General features: G+C 38.5%; 1 protein-coding gene across 1 annotated transcript in view; it reads right to left on the bottom strand.

Moving 5' to 3' along the window:
* Window positions 1-20000, bottom strand: part of LOC121386356 (calponin-2-like) — a 38496-nt gene that overhangs the window by 7135 nt on the left and 11361 nt on the right.

Genomic DNA, 20000 nt, shown 5'->3' on the forward strand with positions numbered 1-20000 from the left:
GCACATGGAAGTTTAGGTGGGGTCTGGTGACCTTGCACTGACATCCCCCCACCTCCACCCCCCAAAAAAATAAACCCCCAACAAATACAAAAAAACACAAAAACAATCGCCGTATAGATAGCCGGCACTTATTAGTCAAGGCTATATACACGGCCTCCGAAGTTTGACTGTGTGTGTGTGTGTGTGAGAGAGAGAGAGAGAGAGAGAGAGAGAGAGAGAGAGAGAGAGAGAGAGAGAGAGAGAGAGAGAGAGAGAGAGAGAGAGAGAGAGAGCGAGAGAGAGAGAGAGAGAGAGAGAGAGAGAGGGGGGGGGGGGTGAGGTGAGTGCTGCATTAATATGGTGATGACGAAGGTTTGGTGCTACGCAAATGGTCGCAGGGCAGGTACCCGGACCTGTATGAGAAGTCGATCGAGGAGGAGAAGATTAGGTTAACCACCTTGCTGACAAAGTACCTTGGCCCCGTTCCACGAATCGAGTTTAGCCCTAAGATCACCTTAAGTGCATAACAATCGTATACACTTAAGGTAATCGTAGCACTAAGATCGCTTTGTGGACGTGTTTGCCAAGGATGGTTTTGACTTCAGTGAGCTCACCACAGTGAAACATGAAGTAGACACAGAGGTGGCTAGGCCTGTCAAAGATTGACTACATTGAATATGCCTGGCTGGTCAGGAGGGATCACGAAGCCAATTTACCAACAAACAACAAAAAAAACGAGAAAAAAACTGGACACAATGAGTGATCCAACTATCCACGTTCAGGTAGGCGTCAGTTCCTTCACTGGTCCGTAATCTGGACGGAGGAATACGATATGCATAGAGTTGAACTCTGCCATTACAAGTATTTACCTACTACTGTTGCTTGATGAGTATCTGGACACATTGACTGACAATGAGTGGTTTTCAAAACTAATTTGGCACACTACCACAGGGCTCGAAATAGCGGCCGACGGAAAGCCAGAAACAGTTAATTTTTAGACATTGCAGGTGAAGTTAAAATGCACCTCATAAAACTACTTTAAAAATTGTAGATCACTTTTCAGGAGACAGATCTATGTACGATCATCTCATCTTGTATTTAGCGAGGCTGAACTCATGATTCTGTTATATTTTAATTTTATAATGCTCTAAAATGCATCTCACAGGTCGTACTTTTCCACACATTGTCCCAAACCTTCCACTCACCCCCATGCTGTCTTTATTTCCAGCATGGCATATTGTTTTTCATAGATAGCCATATTTCGTTTGACCTGCGTTTTAAAAAACGATAACAGCAGGTCATATTTTACTAACTATTTCCAGTCTGTATTAGATTACAAAATATGGGTTATTCGAGTCAGTTTGTGCGGGTTTTGTTTGTGTAATATCCCAGCACCATATGATCGAACCATTAACTTAGTTTTACGTGGGCTGACCTTGTCGAGACCAATACCAGGTAGCCATTACAATAACAAAATATAGGATATTCGAGTTTGCTTGTGCGGGTTTTGTTTGTATAATATCCCAGCACCATATGATCGAACCATGAACTTAGATTTACGTGGGCTGACCTTGTCGAGACCAATACCAGGTAGCCATTACAATAACAAAATATAGGATATAGGATATTCGAATTTGCTCGTGCGGGTTTTGGTTGTGTAATATTCTAGCACCATGAACTTGGTTTTGCGTGGCCTTGACCTTGGATGTGGCATTGACATTTTTAGATGAGATTCTGCTAATGGGAAAATATGAAGGGGGGGGGGGGGTCACTTTAGTAACTTGTGGTAATTCTTAGACAGATTCTGCGAGTACGCGCAAATAAACTAATATCCCAGCTGTTTCAAAGAAAAATAGAGTTCCTTATTAGGTTAGTTAGTGCAGACGAGATGGCAATGGGACCCGGGTACATAAGGTGTAAAAGAATAGTAAATTTTTGTCATTTTCGCAAGGAAATAACCCATTATTTGTCCGTAAAATAATATTGGTAAAATCTTTACCAAATCATCTCAAAAATATGTTTTGTAGATTCTATGATCCCCAAAGCATAGGACTGAACACAAAAGGCACATTGCTAGCTAGTACAGCCACTGAGTTATGAAAGTTTGTTTTTGGAATGTTCGCCATGTTGCAAAAAGGCTGTCATATTTTTTCGGACGCATTTGTTTCGCTAGCATCAAGTGGTGTAATGTTCACAACACCACAATGATCATTTTAACCATAAGGACAAATTGATGTTACCATTCTGTGACTACTTACTCAGAAACTAAGCCTCTTTTATGGCCTTCTTTGTAGGGCTATACTGTCGAAGATATAATGTTTACATTTCAAAGCAAACGTTAGTAAATAATTTTGGAAGGAAGCCGTTATTATGCAATTTTGAGACAGCACCATTAAATGGCCACTATCGTTTTTAACAAGACGAGTATAGACGAACACAGCATCACAAACGTACTGTTTGATCCAGAATCAGATTGTTGAATGTTGAGTTGATAGTATTATACAAAGAGGGAAAAATAGTGTGATTGTGTTAAAAACCTTTATCTCAGTATGTGAAAGATTTTAGACAATCTAAAACAGAGATTCGTGTATTAGTGATGCCGTCAAATATCCACCCAAAAATGGACGAAACCTGTAGCTCCAGATCTTCAAACTACCTTTCAACGCGGTCCTAATCATGAAAGACAGAATTCAGTCGTTTCGTTCTAAACTCATTCGCACCCCAAGTCGTTTCGCATTTATTCATATACGCAACGGGTCGTTTCACCCCTATTCCCGTTTTAACAAAGTGTATTCATATTTCAGCTATCACGTTATTTAAAATTGTTAATAATACCTACATTTTTATTTATTTATTTATATTAACTTACTAAGATTTTAATCACTGTTCACTTGCCTCCATATTACATAATATTGTTTCTTGGTGCAAAATTAAAAACACCGCTCTTCTAATAAACTCGTTTTTGTTTGTTTCTGTTTTGTTTTGTTTTGTTTTGTTTGTTTGTTTCTTTTTGGTGTTTTTTTTAACTGGGTGGGTGGGGGTGGGTGGAGGTGTGGGACTTTGTGTATAGGGTTAGGTTTTGGAGGGGGGTTGGTGGGGGATTGAGTTTTTTTCACCTGCATGGTATATGGTCAACTACCTAGATACGTATATGGTCAATGCTTTGTAATACAATGTTTCAGATATCAGCAGATAGTGCGTCCCTTTCTCCTTTCAATCCTTGCATCCTAAATTAACGTCGGTGGGCCCACTGGGCTAGTGTAACAAAGGTCGTAGTATGTACTATCCTGTATGTAAGATGCTGATTATAAAAGATTCCTGGCTGCTAATCGATAAGAGTAGCCCATTGTGTGGCGGAAGTGGGTTTCCTCTCATTATCTGTGTGGTCATTAACCTTGTGTCTGACCTATATAACCGTAATTAAAATGGTTGAGTACGCCATTAAATAAAACATTCCTTCCTTCCTCCACTGCATTTCAATCAAGAGCCAGTGTTTGATATCATTTGTTGAAAAGAAGCTTATACCATGTGTCATAATTCTACCCGCAAAATGTTCGTTGTAAATCATGGGAAAATGCGTAGTGATTCGTGTATAACCCTATATAGCTGTTTGGAATTAATGCTTATATAAATAAACTTATTATCCAGATTCGGGAATGTTTGTTCAATTCGGCCAAAAACCGCCCAGTAATACCAAGTAATAAAGCCATAATCTAGTTGCGTCAATATTTTATGAGTAAAATAGAACAGTGGCGTGTTCTAAATTCCACAATCTTAAATTTCGGAGATTTCTCGACAATGTTTAAAGGAAGGAAGGAAATGTTTTATTTAACGACGCACTCAACACATTTTTATTTACTGTTATATGGCGTCAGACATATGGTTAAAGACCACGCAGATAATGAGAGAGGAAACCCGCTGTCGCCACTTCATGGGCTACCCTTTTCGATTAGCAGCAAGGGATCTTTTATATGCACCATCCCACAGACAGGATAGTACATACCACGGCCTTTGTTACACCAGTTGTGGAGCACTGGCTGGAACGAAAAATAGCCAAATGAGTCCACCGACGGGGATCGATCCTAGATGTTTAAAGGACATCATTAGCAAGAAATGAAAATAAATAATAGCCAACCTAAAAATATAGTCTGGTAGAAAATTTCCCTACAAACTTGATATACTAACATTTACCCGTAGTTGCATTTTTAGAAGTAACCGGCCTCGGTGGCGTCCTGGTTAGGCCATCGGTCTACAGGCTGGTAGGTACTGGGTTCGGATCCCAGTCGAGGCATGGGATTTTTAATCCAGATACCGACTCCAAACCCTGAGTGAGTGCTCCGCAAGGCTCAATGGGTAGGTGTAAACCACTTGTACCGACCAGTGATCCATAACTGGTTCAACAAAGGCCATGGTTTGTGCTATCCTGCCTGTGGGAAGCGCAAATAAAAGATCCCTGCTGTCTGTCGTAAAAGAGTAGCATATGTAGCGACAGCAGGTTTCCTCTAAAACAGTGTCAGAATGACCATATGTTTGACGTCCAATAGCCGATGATAAGATAAAAAATCAATGTGCTCTAGTGGCGTCGTTAAATAAAACAAACTTTAACTTTTAGAAGTATTTGGTGCAGAATTCTTTTTTAGAAGAAATGACTTGAGGCCTTACCACCATTTGCCGTGTCGCAACTTTTAGCAGATTAATATAATCTGGTCTAGGAAAGAGAAGAGACGTAATCATTGCAGAAATATGTTAGTTATTATTCTGAAACTTAAAGGGACATTCCTGAGTTTGCTTCAATTTTTAAGATTATATCGACTAACAGAGATTTTTTAACGACTGTAATTACATATCAAATACATTTTTCTGCATAAAATATTAATGGCTGTATATTAAACGTGTTTCTGATCGTTCTGATATGTGTACTAGGTTAAATTTCATTTTATTTTCTAAAAACTATTTTTTCGTACGTACGAAATTATTTGAAGACAAAATCCAGTTTGGGCTTCTTACAAATATTAAGACGACCAGAAACACATTGAATGTACAGACACTGATATTCTAAACAAGAAAATATATTTAATATGTAAGTTTAATCGTAGAAATATTTAATTAGTCGGAAACATCTTATAATGCAGTAAACTCGGGAATGTCCCTTTAAGGCCACAGGACTATTAGCGGTGTCGCTACTTGTAACAGCTTAATGTAGTCTGATTTACAAAATAGTTCCTCTTCAAAAAAACAAAACAAACCACATTCAATTTTTTGAAATGTCTTTTTAAGTCTGTCTTTGATGATTACAAGTAGGTTGACCTATAGTATTTAAATAAGTCATTGGACTGAAGTTATTTGTAACATTTAAAAGGACAGACCCTAGTTTCAGCCCATGAAAATGGACACTAAGTTTAGTTAATCTACAAACCTGTAACACATTTTGGATAAAGTTACAATTGAGTGAAACATGAGTCTGTGACTTTGAAACGGTGAAATACCCTCTAAAAATAGACTAAAACATAACTGTTACTTCTCAGACGCACGTGCGTTTTTAAAAATATGAGACACGCATTTCGTGATATTAAAAACACCAGGATGACCAAAAACACTTCGAATGTACGGAACTGGATCATCTGAACAAATAGATCTAAGTAAAGTATGATTTCAGTTATCAAAAACGGCTATAACAGTCAAAAATATGCCTTAGTGTTTAAAAACTAGTGCATGTCCCTTTACGGATAACAATTGTGCTAGTGGTGTATTGCTACCTGTATAACAGTAACATGAGATGGTGTTCTTGCATGAGGGTGGCTAACTCAAATTGTTCGTGGTCGACTTCTATTCTATTGAATTTTTGCAAAAATAGTTGTCAAGGGACAGTACTCCCTAAAACAGTCACGTGACCCTATTGATATTGTTGTATGTTTTGTTTTCACCGAATATATTATAACATAACAATTGTATTGAACTCCATGGAGTAATTGATGGTAATGTGCAACCTTTAGCACATCTACAGGTAGTACTAAATCAAATAACCTCCGGCTGGGTCACAATTCGAGGTGTAGCGAACTGTACATAGAGACGGTAATACCACAAGTCCTGTGATTGGTGATAAATGTGAGTGTGTTGGTTGTAAAAACAAATAGTTTCATAATACAATGTTTCAGATATCAGCAGATAGTGCGTCCCTTTCTCCTTTCAATCCTTGCATCCTAAATTAACGTCGGTGGGCCCACTGGGCTAGTGTAACAAAGGTCGTGGTATGTACTATCCTGTATGTAAGATGCTGATTATAAAAGATTCCTGTCTGCTAATCGACAAGAGTAGCCCATTGTGTGGCGGAAGTGGGTTTCCTCTCATTATCTGTGTGGTCATTAACCTTGTGTCTGACCTATATAACCGTAATTAAAATGGTTGAGTACGCCATTAAATAAAACATTCCTTCCTTCCTCCACTGCATTTCAATCAAGAGCCAGTGTTTGATATCATTTGTTGAAAAGAAGCTTATACCATGTGTCATAATTCTACCCGCAAAATGTTCGTTGTAAATCATGGGAAAATGCGTAGTGATTCGTGTATAACCCTATATAGCTGTTTGGAATTAATGCTTATATAAATAAACTTATTATCCAGATTCGGGAATTTTTGTTCAATTCGGCCAAAAACCGCCCAGTAATACCAAGTAATAAAGCCATAATCTAGTTGCGTCAATATTTTATGAGTAAAATAGAACAGTGGCGTGTTCTAAATTCCACTATCTTAAATTTCGGGGATTTCTCGACAATTTTTAAAGGAAGGAAGGAAATGTTTTATTTAACGACGCACTCAACACATTTTTATTTACTGTTATATGGCGTCAGACATATGGTTAAAGACCACGCAGATAATGAGAGAGGAAACCCGCTGTCGCCACTTCATGGGCTACCCTTTTCGATTAGCAGCAAGGGATCTTTTATATGCACCATCCCACAGACAGGATAGTACATACCACGGCCTTTGTTACACCAGTTGTGGAGCACTGGCTGGAACGAAAAATAGCCAAATGAGTCCACCGACGGGGATCGATCCTAGATGTTTAAAGGACATCATTAGCAAGAAATGAAAATAAATAATAGCCAACCTAAAAATATAGTCTGGTAGAAAATTTCCCTACAAACTTGATATACTAACATTTACCCGTAGTTGCATTTTTAGAAGTAACCGGCCTCGGTGGCGTCCTGGTTAGGCCATCGGTCTACAGGCTGGTAGGTACTGGGTTCGGATCCCAGTCGAGGCATGGGATTTTTAATCCAGATACCGACTCCAAACCCTGAGTGAGTGCTCCGCAAGGCTCAATGGGTAGGTGTAAACCACTTGTACCGACCAGTGATCCATAACTGGTTCAACAAAGGCCATGGTTTGTGCTATCCTGCCTGTGGGAAGCGCAAATAAAAGATCCCTGCTGTCTGTCGTAAAAGAGTAGCATATGTAGCGACAGCAGGTTTCCTCTAAAACAGTGTCAGAATGACCATATGTTTGACGTCCAATAGCCGATGATAAGATAAAAAATCAATGTGCTCTAGTGGCGTCGTTAAATAAAACAAACTTTAACTTTTAGAAGTATTTGGTGCAGAATTCTTTTTTAGAAGAAATGACTTGAGGCCTTACCACCATTTGCCGTGTCGCAACTTTTAGCAGATTAATATAATCTGGTCTAGGAAAGAGAAGAGACGTAATCATTGCAGAAATATGTTAGTTATTATTCTGAAACTTAAAGGAACATTCCTGAGTTTGCTTCAATTTTTAAGATTATATCGACTAACAGAGATTTTTTAACGACTGTAATTACATATTAAATACATTTTTCTGCATAAAATATTAATGGCTGTATATTAAACGTGTTTCTGATCGTTCTGATATGTGTACTAGGTTAAATTTCATTTTATTTTCTAAAAACTATTTTTTCGTACGTACGAAATTATTTGAAGACAAAATCCAGTTTGGGCTTCTTACAAATATTAAGACGACCAGAAACACATTGAATGTACAGACACTGATATTCTAAACAAGAAAATATATTTAATATGTAAGTTTAATCGTAGAAATATTTAATTAGTCGGAAACATCTTATAATGCAGTAAACTCGGGAATGTCCCTTTAAGGCCACAGGACTATTAGCGGTGTCGCTACTTGTAACAGCTTAATGTAGTCTGATTTACAAAATAGTTCCTCTTCAAAAAAAAAACAAAAAAACATTCAATATTTTGAAATGTCTTTTTAAGTCTGTCTTTGATGATTACAAGTAGGTTGACCTATAGTATTTAAATAAGTCATTGGACTGAAGTTATTTGTAACATTTAAAAGGACAGACCCTAGTTTCAGCCCATGAAAATGGACACTAAGTTTAGTTAATCTACAAACCTGTAACACATTTTGGATAAAGTTACAATTGAGTGAAACATGAGTCTGTGACTTTGAAACGGTGAAATACCCTCTAAAAATAGACTAAAACTCGACTCCACAACTGTTACTTCTCAGACGCACGTGCGTTTTTAAAAATATGAGACACGCATTTCGTGATATTAAAAACACCAGGATGACCAAAAACACTTCGAATGTACGGAACTGGATCATCTGAACAAATAGATCTAAGTAAAGTATGATTTCAGTTATCAAAAACGGCTATAATAGTCAAAAATATGCCTTAGTGTTTAAAAACTAGTGCATGTCCCTTTACGGATAACAATTGTGCTAGTGGTGTATTGCCACCTGTATAACAGTAACATGAGATGGTGTTCTTGCATGAGGGTGGCTAACTCAAATTGTTCGTGGTCGACCTCTATTGAATTTTTGCAAAAATAGTTGTCAAGGGACAGTACTCCCTAAAACAGTCACGTGACCCTATTGATATTGTTGTATTTTTTGTTTTCACCGAATATATTATAACATAACAATTGTATTGAACTCCATGGAGTAATTGATGGTAATGTGCAACCTTTAGCACATCTACAGGTAGTACTAAATCAAATAACCTCCGGCTGGGTCACAATTCGAGGTGTAGCGAACTGTACATAGAGAAGGTAATACCACAAGTCCTGTGATTGGTGATAAATGTGAGTGTGTTGGTTGTAAAAACAAATAGTTTCATCTGCGGAAAAAATGTATGCAATTTAGTACCATTGTGTCAAGTAGCCTTGTGCTTGAAGCATGTATGGGGTGCCTTTAAAAAAGTACTCAAATTTTGTGCGAACTAGGGGTGTTGTAAAGACATATTGTTATACATGTACTGAAAATGAGCCATGGAAGGTACCATTTCCTACAGTTAATACTTTGAGGTAGGTGTTGTAGTACTGATATTTATGGGTCATAGTTTCTTTGATATCTTGCATACAGTGTTTTTAAACACATACGTTAACATGGTCGCCTATGGGATTTTATTTGGTATAGTACAACCTACACCAAGGTCGGTTTTCGGGAAAAGTAGCGCCCAATGAATCATAGCTGCAAGAAAGGTGTATGCGCTCTCCACAAACGAGTCTAAATATAGGCACAGCCGGTTCAAAGCAGACATGCAGTACTGTTTCGTTGAAAGATCAGCAGATAATTTGCGTTCTCCAATCACCAGGTGTCGAGAGTTTAAAGGCTTGAACTATTTGTTCAATGGAAATCTTCCGGAGTAATCTTCAAACAGACGGGAATTGGGAGATGGCCACAGACCACAATTATTTCGCTGTGTGTTTCTATATAGCGTTAGTTGCTATAACATGTTTATTAATATCAGCAGGAGCCTAATTCACCAAGGTCTCTTAGACACTGCTAGACAACAAAGGATCCTCTTTGTATGTATTTTAGCATTGCACTGCGAGATCGCAAAGTTGCGAAAGTTTAGTGAATTAGGCCGCAGGCCCATGGATTTTTGTATGTATTTTTGTATGCCTGGGGGGAAACATACCCTGAAAAGGACAATCCTGTTGTCCAGTTCTTTCTCCCAAGATATTGGTTTAAACAAACACGCCCACTAAACCTGGCACTACTTTTGCATGTGCCGGAATTACCACAAACAAGTCTTCAATGTCAACAAGTTACACATGTTTACAAACTACATGCTCCCCCCTGTCAACTTCAGTCAAATAGTTGCCACTTCATAGCTATCTGCGTGGACAAATTTCCGAATGGGAAGATAACTGTGATTTGTAGCCAGATACGGGATATGCGTTACAGTAAAGTCGAAAAACTAGTAAATCGCGCAGTCTTGGGAGGGTATAGCACAGGAATATTTACATACCAGCAATGAAGTTCAGAAGTAAACACACTCTAAAGAGTAGTTGAGTTTTACTTGATTGAGTGAAGTTCGCTGATTTGCTGATATTACAGTGTAGCAGCTGTTTGAAGTTTGTTGCTGGGGTTTCGTTAAACACCTATTCTATTCTCTTCTGTTTGAAGTTTGTTTCGTTTAATGCCACCACTAGAGCACATTGATTTGTTAATCATAGGCTACTGGATATCGAACATTTGGTAATTTTGACATATAGTCTTAAAAAGAAGTCCGACATGTTTTCGTCAGTAGCAAGGGATCTTTTATATGCGTCATCCCACATACAGGGTAGCACATACCACGGCATTTGATATACCAGTCGTAGTGCATTGGCTCAGCGGTAAAAAGTCAAAATGTTACTGAATGTGAACGACAAAACTATATTGGACTCAAGTACTCAAGGGTCAAACTCGACCCAGACCCAAGTACCCGACACTTACACTAGATGATAATGAGACTGAGGACTAAAATAAAATAGCATATGCATCTTAATTCCAGGGCTGAACACGGATACCAAATGATGCCATTGTATTGCATTAAACACATTCGACTTTTTTTTTTTTTTTTGGTCCTTCATGTCACATGGGCGGATCCAAGGGGGGGGGGGGGACCAGGGGGACGCGTCCCCCCCCAAAATTGTTCAAGTGCCCTCAAAATGTCCAAGTGCCCTTTTTGTTTGTAGATTTATTTATTTTTTTAAGTAAACAATAATTATATTGTAGATAAATGAAATCAAGATTTTCGTGTACATGCGCAAGCTTGCAGATATGTGTCTGTGTTGTTGAGTCTCAATAGAGCCCCATTGAGGTTCTAACGCGAGTGACGCCAATTTACTTCATTATTGCTAGTATATTATGACGTAGAACTGTAGGAATTCATATTAATTGTAAATATCAAAACTTGTAGTAAGGTGCCCTTTTGACGAGTCAATGTGCCCTTCTTTTTTGGTCCCCCCCTAAAAATATTTCCTGGATCCGCCCATGTGTCATAGTCTTACAATGTAACCAGCGGCAAGCATATGGCAAAGTGACATAAACATATTATTAAATGACAGTGTTCATCTTTGTACTGGAGTCCTGTGGACGGACTCGGAGTCTTGCTAGACTCGTCCCGTGCCCGAGTACTCGTGGAGACCCTACACAAAACCATTAACACATTCCAGCTCGTGTTTCCGCACAAGCCAGAGTTCAATGGTTGTTCTAAAAAAGAGAATATATTCTGTTCAGCAATGTGTTGGGTTATAAATTGGGAAGACTGTTAAAGGAAAGGAATGTAGAAATACTCGTAAATCTTTCAGTCTTGGACAGGTATAGAACAGGAAATTACATACCAAGAATGTTTACTTACCAGCAGTCAAATATAACTAGTCTGTGAGTGGCAGTCTTCTTTGTGGCCGTGCAAGAGGAAAGGAAATATTTTATTTAACGACGCACTCAACACATTTTATTTACGGTTATATAGCGTCGGACATATGGTTAAGGACCACACAGATATTGAGAGAGTAAACCCGCTGTCACTACTTCGTGGGCTACTCTTTTTTCGATTAGCAGCCAGGGATCTTTTATATGCATCATTCCATAGACAGGATAACACATGCCACGGCCATTGATGTACCAGTCGTGGTGCACTGGCTGGATTGAGAAATAGCGCAATGGACCCACTGACGGAGATCGATCCCAAACCGACCACGCATCAAGCGAGCGCTGTACCACTGGGCAACGCCTCTCCCCCGTGCAAGAGGGATGAAATCTCCAGAAAAGGATCTCCTCGGAAGTGGCTGTCCTCCTATAGATTAGGTTCGAGATAGATATTCGTGGAATCGTCCACTATTTCAACTCTGCATTGTGTAGAGATACTGCCTAGCCATGTATCACGGTTTTATCGTCTAGATACAATGTAATATATTAATTATATTTACGAGAGGTTGGTGTCTGACATAATTTTCGTTATTATTTTGTTTGTTTGTTTTATTTAACGACACCACTAGAGCACATTGATTTATTACTCATCAAATTATTGGATATCAGGCGTTCATTTTGACACAGAGAGGAAACCCGCTACATTGTTCCATTAGTAGCAAGGGATCTTTTATATGCACCATCCCACAGACAGGACAGCACATACCACGGCCTTTGATATACCAGTCGTGGCGCACTGGCTGGAACCAGTATAGATATTACGATATTTGGTCGACGGAGAAAGGAAACCAGCTGCTGCCACATAGGCACAGGCTTCCAAAGGAGGGTGGAGGTAAGGCTGGGGGGGGGGAGGTGGGGGAGTATATTATTTTCAGCTTTTAACTTTCCCTCACTTCGAACACAGGCCTATGATAGGCTACTTTTACCAACAAAGCAGTAAGGTGATTTTTATACAGGTTTTCATAGCCAATATTGTACATACCATGGATTTGATATGTCAGTCGAGGGGTAATGGTTGTAGAGAATGGGTCCACTGAGGCGATTCGATCCTACGACGCAAGCTCCTCAGGCGAGCGCTCTACCTACTAAGCTAGATGAATAATTTTTTTTTTTTTTTTTTCAAAAGTATAGCTAAATATTAAACTGTGCTTTGACATTTCGTTTAGTCACCTAGCAGATATTAACGACTATACCCGTATGCTGATAGTTTAAAGTGTGTTTGTTTTGTTTAACGACACCACTAGAGCACGTTGATTAATTAATCATCGGCTAGTGGATGTCAAACATTTGGTAATTTTGACTCATAGTCATCAGAGTTAACCCGCTACATTTTTCCTAATGCAGCAAGGGATCTTTTATATGCACTTTTCCCACAGACAGGAAAGCACATACCACGGCCTTTGACCAGTTGTGGTGCATTGATTGGACGTATGCTGATAGATTAAAATGCCTCGTGTTAAACAATTTCACTGGTAACATATATACATGATGGAAGGAAAGAAAGGAAGGAAGAAACAAATGTTTATTTAATGACGTAATCAAAACATTTTAATAACGGCTGTACGGCGGTTCGGGATCACGCTCTCAGTCAGAGAGGAAACCCGTTTCCGCTACTCCACGGGCTACCCTTTTTGATTATCTTCAAGGGCTCTTTTATATGCACCAGCCCAGTCCACAGATAGAGTAAAACATACCTTTTTTGTAACACCTAGCCAGATGGGCCTACTGATGGGTATAGATCGAACATATGGGCCAGACTTAATATGTAATGAAAGAAAGGAATGTTTTATTTAACGACGCACTCAACACATTTTATCTACGGTTATATGGCGTCAGACATATGGTTAAGGACCACACAGATTTTGAGAGGAAACCCGCTGTCGCCACTATATGGGCTACTCTTCCGATTAGCAGCAAGGGATCTTTTATTTGCGCTTCCCACAGGCAGGATAGCACAAACCATGGCCTTTGTTGAACCAGTTATGGATCACTGGTCGGTGTAAGTGGTTTACACCTACCCATTGAGCCTTGCGGAGCACTCACTCAGGTTTTGGAGTCGGTATCTGAATTAAAAATCCCATGCCTCGACTGGGATCCGAACCCAGTACCTACCAGCCTGTAGACCGATGGCTAACCACGACGCCACCGAGGCCGATCAGACTCTATTAGAGTCTCGAGTCTAGACTCTAAAAGTTTTATAAGTACCAGGCCAGATCACAGGAATGCTTGATCCCTGGATGATGGGAGATGCGGATCCAAGGGGAGGGGGAGGGGAGGGAAGAAAGACCAAGGGATCCATCCCCTTAAATGTATTCAAGAGCCTCCTATTCCTGACTTTGTTTTACATTTTCATTGGTTTGGCCTTTTCATATGTTGGTACATCCTCCCCTATCCCCTCAGACCCATCACAAAAAATATCTGGATCCGCCCCTGAAATGTTCGTTTACTGCCAGTTCATCCATTTTAATTACCGGATGTTAACTATCACACATCTGGTAACTGTAACACATGGTCTAATCGGAGAAGAAAATTTTTCAAGAACAACGGTATTTAGAGGTTGCAAGGTACCAAATTAGAAACTTCCGTGTCAAAGTTCGAGGTGCAGCATTTGATATTAACGGAGTAAAAGCAGAGACACATGGTTACGGGCAACGCAGAAATGAGCCAATCGGCACATTAGGAGAAGGATTTACCAGTGAGCTACGCACTTTCCTATCAAATGTCCACACTGTATCATGTTACAAGGTCATGGACTCTCCAACTTAATTAATTGCTTACGTTAATGTATAAAATGTTTAAAGACACATCAATATTTCTTCGTTTATTTATTTGTTTGTTTGTTGTTTGTTTGTTTCGTGTTGTTTGTATTTTTGTCTATTTCTTTTCTTCTTCTTTTTTTTATGTTTTGCTTTTTTTTTTTCTTCTTTTTTAATGTTGGGTGGGTTTTTTAGTGTTTTTTTTTATTTTTAATTTTAAAAAATTTGGGGGGGGGGGGGGAGGGGTGTGAGTAAAATTGATGAAAATCTTGTACATAATCTCCTCGTTTAGATGAAAATAACTGTCTGGACAAAAACTATTGGCTTTGTTCATAGCGAAATTCCACCTGTGGGGCAGGATATGCTCATCGTTCGTAAATAGTCGAAATCGCCTTTGTTTTGACAGTGATTCATGTGTGCATGTCTGAGCAGCTGCTTAAACTTCCAGATATACATTCTCACGTGTGCTGGTTTGAATTAGTGTAATGCACTCCTCCTAATGGCCAAACACCTGGCAGTAACTTACAGGAACGAATAATTGAATGAATGTTTAAAAAAAAAAAATATTTAACGATGCACTCAACACATTTTATTTACGGTTATATGGCGTCAGACATATGGTTAAGGACCACACAGATATTGTGAGAGAAATCCGCTGTCGCCACTATATGGGCTACTCTTCCGATTAGCAGCAAGGGATCTTTTATTTGCGCTTCCCACAGGCAGGATAGCACAAAACATGGCCTTTGTTGAATCAGTTATGGATAACTGGTCGGTGTAAGTGGTTTACACCTACCCATTGAGCCTTGCGGAGCACTCACTCAGGTTTTGGAGTCGGTATCTGAATTAAAAATCCCATGCCTCGACTGGGATCCGAACCCAGTACCTACCAGCCTGTAGACCGATGGCTAACCACGACGCCACCGAGGCCGATCAGACTCTATTAGAGTCTCGAGTCTAGACTCTAAAAGTTTTATAAGTACCAGGCCAGATCACAGAAATGCTTGATCCCTGGATGATGGGAGATGCGGATCCAAGGGGAGGGGGAGGGGAGGGAAGAAAGACCAAGGGATCCATCCCCTTAAATGTATTCAAGAGCCTCCTATTCCTGACTTTGTTTATGGCTACTCTTTTCGATTAGCAGCAAGGGATCTTTTATACACCATCCGACAGACAGGGTAGTACATACCTTTGATATACGAGTCATGGTGCACTGGCTGGAACGAGAAATAGCCCAATGGACCCACCGACGGGGATAGATCCGAGACCGACCGCGCATCGAGCGAGCGCTTTACCACTGGGCTACGTCCCGCCCCGTGAATGAATGTTTAACGACAGCGCAGCACATACACACAAAGTATACAGATTGACTATAGGGTGTCAAACAAAGGTAAGGACATCAATATGATTATATCCATTACCAAAAAAGTTATCCTTTTGACTCTACCTTATGCAAAGATACGATTTTGAAAATGTTACTGGTCTCACCGTTCAAATTTCTTTGCTAATAATTTTATTTTAATCCACAAATTTCAGACGCATTTGTGAGCTTCACAGGCAAGTAGGATCCGGCGGTGCGTGTGTGTGTGTGTGTGTGTGTGTGTGTGTGTGTGTGTGTGTGTGTGTATGTGTGTGTGCCCTCCCCAACTCGAGAACGAAAAGGTACGTTTTGTTTTTGTCTACCTGACTCCCACCGCCGACGCCCGCCACTGGAAACTGTGCCCCGTCTACTAGAGATTGTGCCCCCCCCCCCCCCCCCCCCCCATCCATTTGACTGGTCCCCGATGTGGTCATTTGCTTTCACGTGAAGCGCATGATCCAGTCTAGCAAATGTTTTTCCTGCTCGGTCTGGATGAACTCAACCTTAGTCTTTTCGAAGAGAAACTAACATGTGAAGCTATTTTTGTCAACTTCCGGCATGCGGTTTGGCGTGCGGATAGAATTTCAAGAGCTACATGGAACGATCGAAATAACTCTGCCCGTATTCGGATGGTATATCCGTATGCTCATCCGGACACACCTGAAATTGCTATTAGAGAAATAGCGATTTTTTGCCGTTTCCGTGTCTCATCCGTATCCGTGTATATGATAACACAGCTTTACTCTAATATGATATAAAATGAACTTCAAATACCGCGAATAAGAATTCATTAGAGCATCTGTTTTCATAGGCATGACTGGAAATGATCGTAAAACTGGTCCGTAACTTAAAACACATGGTCATCTAATCCATTCTGATATAATACAAGAATCCAAACAGCATACGAGCATTAAATATTAACATCTCTTTTTTTTTCGTTCGTGGCTTGTCTCCTTTTCTTCTTACATGATATTCATTCTAAATACACCCTCATTTGTCAACATGGGAATACAATACTATTGTCATACAATTATCAGTATTGAAGGGACCGAGCCAGTGAGGTCGAGTTATCAGTGGTTCGAAATATAAAAAACACACGTTTATTTTATCCATAGGGAAATATTACATTTCGAGATATCCCGAGCTGTCGAGGTGTCGAGATAACGACGTTTGACAGTGCGAGCGAATGTATGTACGTCTGTCCGTGGTTGTGTTTGTCTGTGTCTGTGTTTCTGCCAGTCAGACTGCCGTACTAGTTAGCTATCTATCTATATATCACCAGGTCAGTGAAAGAAAGTCGTATTTTTAGAATTTCATATTGTGAAACCGAGCGTTAAATAAGTAAAATTAAAACAAATCAAAATTTATGTTATGTGTATGTAATGTCATAGTATTATGGTTAAATGATATTTGGGGTGAGTAGGTGATTGATTCTTTTTTTACTGACATTGGCAACACGCGAAAATAATTTTAAATGAACTTGAAAACAAATACATACAAACGATGTGTTTGTTTGCATCACTCACTATGGCTGACGCTATTCCATATGCATGTCATCACAGATATATTTATCCACAAATATCTACCCTGTGCTAGTTTTGATTTAGTAAACTAGTCTGGGAGTGGCAGTCCTCTTTGTGGTGGTGTATGAATGAATGAATGAATGAATGTTTAATGACACCCCAGCACGAAAAATACATCGGCTATTGGGTGTCAAACTATGATAATTCAAATAAATAAAGTGATGATCAACATCAATATAAAAATTCAATGTTTAAACAAAAACAGTGTAAAGAACTGTGCCAAAAATACAAATACAAATATCACAGAATTTTACGGACACCGAATTTTACTCTAAACTTCCATTTGTGCTGTATTGGCCATTCTCAAAGAGAATGTTACACCCCTGCACCACGGTGAGGTTACAGCACACGCAGGGGCTGGTGTATGAAGGATGTATTGTCTGGTAAATAATCTCATCGGAAATGGCTATCTTCCTATAGACGAAGCAGTAGATAGCAATTCGTGGAGTTAACAACTATTTTGCCAAATGCCCATTCGACTCTGCTCTGTGCAGAGACAATGTCTCGATCGCGGCTAAAAAACAGTTTTTCGTTCAGACTGTGTATGTCTGTGTTACGTGTTTGCTGAATTCTTAGTATTTCTGTTCTTTATACATTTCAATTACGTATATATATAAAATCCATATAATAATACATGTACATCAATATTTACAATGATGTTTGATGGAAATGATCTTAACTTACCTTGCGACGACATCATTTCAGCATGCAAGTTTCTGATGTCATCAACTACCTTATTCATAAACATGATCATAATTCAAACTACGTCATCGGTAATTCTCATACATATACTAAACCTTTTTTGTTTTTCTTTTTGCAACATAAAACTAAGACTTTCTGTCTGCAAATGAAAAACCAAACCAAAAGGTTCAGCATATTCTCTGGAATTCTGATGACATCATCAAATAATGAACGAACTGATGACATCATAAACCATGCACAATTAAGGCAATAAGATAGCCTCAGAGAATAACGTTTGTTCTCGCTTCCAACGAAAATAACATACATGACAAATGTTTGAGCAAATGGAAGAAGGTAGAAAAAGAAAAAAAACAGCATGCAAGATGAAAATTGCAAGTAAGCAACAACAACATGCATGTCTAAAACTTCAGAAAGTAATTAAAAATAACATGTTAGTAAAAATCTAAGGGTTAGTTTCAAAAGAAACGAAAAACAAAATCGTCAAGATTCATTGACAAAAGATACTGGCCATTTAATGTTGATGATCCAAATATTATAATTTATTGATTTAACTTAATGTAATATTTTGTTAATTTTTGGTGAAAGATTTCCATTTCTATTTTAATATATATATATAATTATTTTTTTTTTTTTTTTTTTTTTTTTTTTTAAATATTTAGGAAACCAAGGACCTTTAACAGTAAATAGCCAGTCGGTTAGAACAAGCGTGTGTTATATGAAAAGCAGCTAAATTTAGAAATCAGTAGGAGAAGCGATGTATTTAGAAAAATAAGATCAGGCACGTGTGCAGGCGTTGGGGGGGGGGGGGGGGGTTGTTGGCAGTCGAAACCCCTTCTTGCCCAAACTTTGTTCTCAATATATTTTCAAGGTGGGGTGGGTGGGCATGACTCGACCCCACTATAAACTTCGGTCGCCACAGTCTAGATCCCCCACCCCGTGCTAAATTCCTGCACACACGCCTGATTATGTATGAACGAAACGAGATGAGAACTCATATTTGATGAAACTATATATATATATATATATATATATATATATATATATATATATATATATATATATATATATATATATAATCATATATATATAAATAAATATATATAATCATTTCATTAAACAAAGCTATTAATTACAGATATTATGGTACTTTCTATGGTTAGACATATGCCACAGCTGTAGCCGAATAAATTAGCATATAGTGTTACAACTATAGATAAAATACATGTATACCAGTCACACAAATCACTCAACACACACAAATGTTGTTTTTAAAAAGATAATACTACTAAGTTCAATAAGTTATTTGATGGTTAGCCCATTTTTTATTGCTACAATGTTTTCTCCGTTTAGAATAATTTTGCAATAAAAGTTACTTCTTTAAACAAGAAAACCCTCTAAACTTAACAATAGAAGAATAATCCAACCCCAGTGTGTTTATTTAAAGGGACGGACCCTAGTTTCAACAAGTGAAAAATAACACTAAGTTAATTTAATATACAAACCTGTAACATATTTGGATAAATTTACAAATGAGTGAAGAATGAGTCTGTGACTTTGAAATGGTGAAACACCCTCTACAGATAGGCTAAAACACGACTCCATAACGGTTACTTCTCAGACGCACGTACGTTTTTAAAAATATAAGAAATGCATTTTGTGATATTAAAAATACCAGAATGACCAAAAACACTTCGAATGTACGGAAATTGATAATCTAAACCATAAAATATAAGTAAAGTATGATTTCAGTTATCAAAAACAGCTAGTAATAGTAAAAAAATATGTCTTAGTGTTTAAAACCTAGGGTATGTCCCTTTAATATAAATGATAAAATGTTGCTTTTTCACTTTCATCAATAATGTCCGAATTCAAACATCAGTCAAATCTTTCGCACAAACCTTCTAATTATATATGAAAACC

The sequence above is a fragment of the Gigantopelta aegis genome, chromosome 12, assembly GCF_016097555.1.
Source record: "Gigantopelta aegis isolate Gae_Host chromosome 12, Gae_host_genome, whole genome shotgun sequence".
NCBI lineage: Eukaryota > Metazoa > Mollusca > Gastropoda > Neomphalida > Peltospiridae > Gigantopelta > Gigantopelta aegis.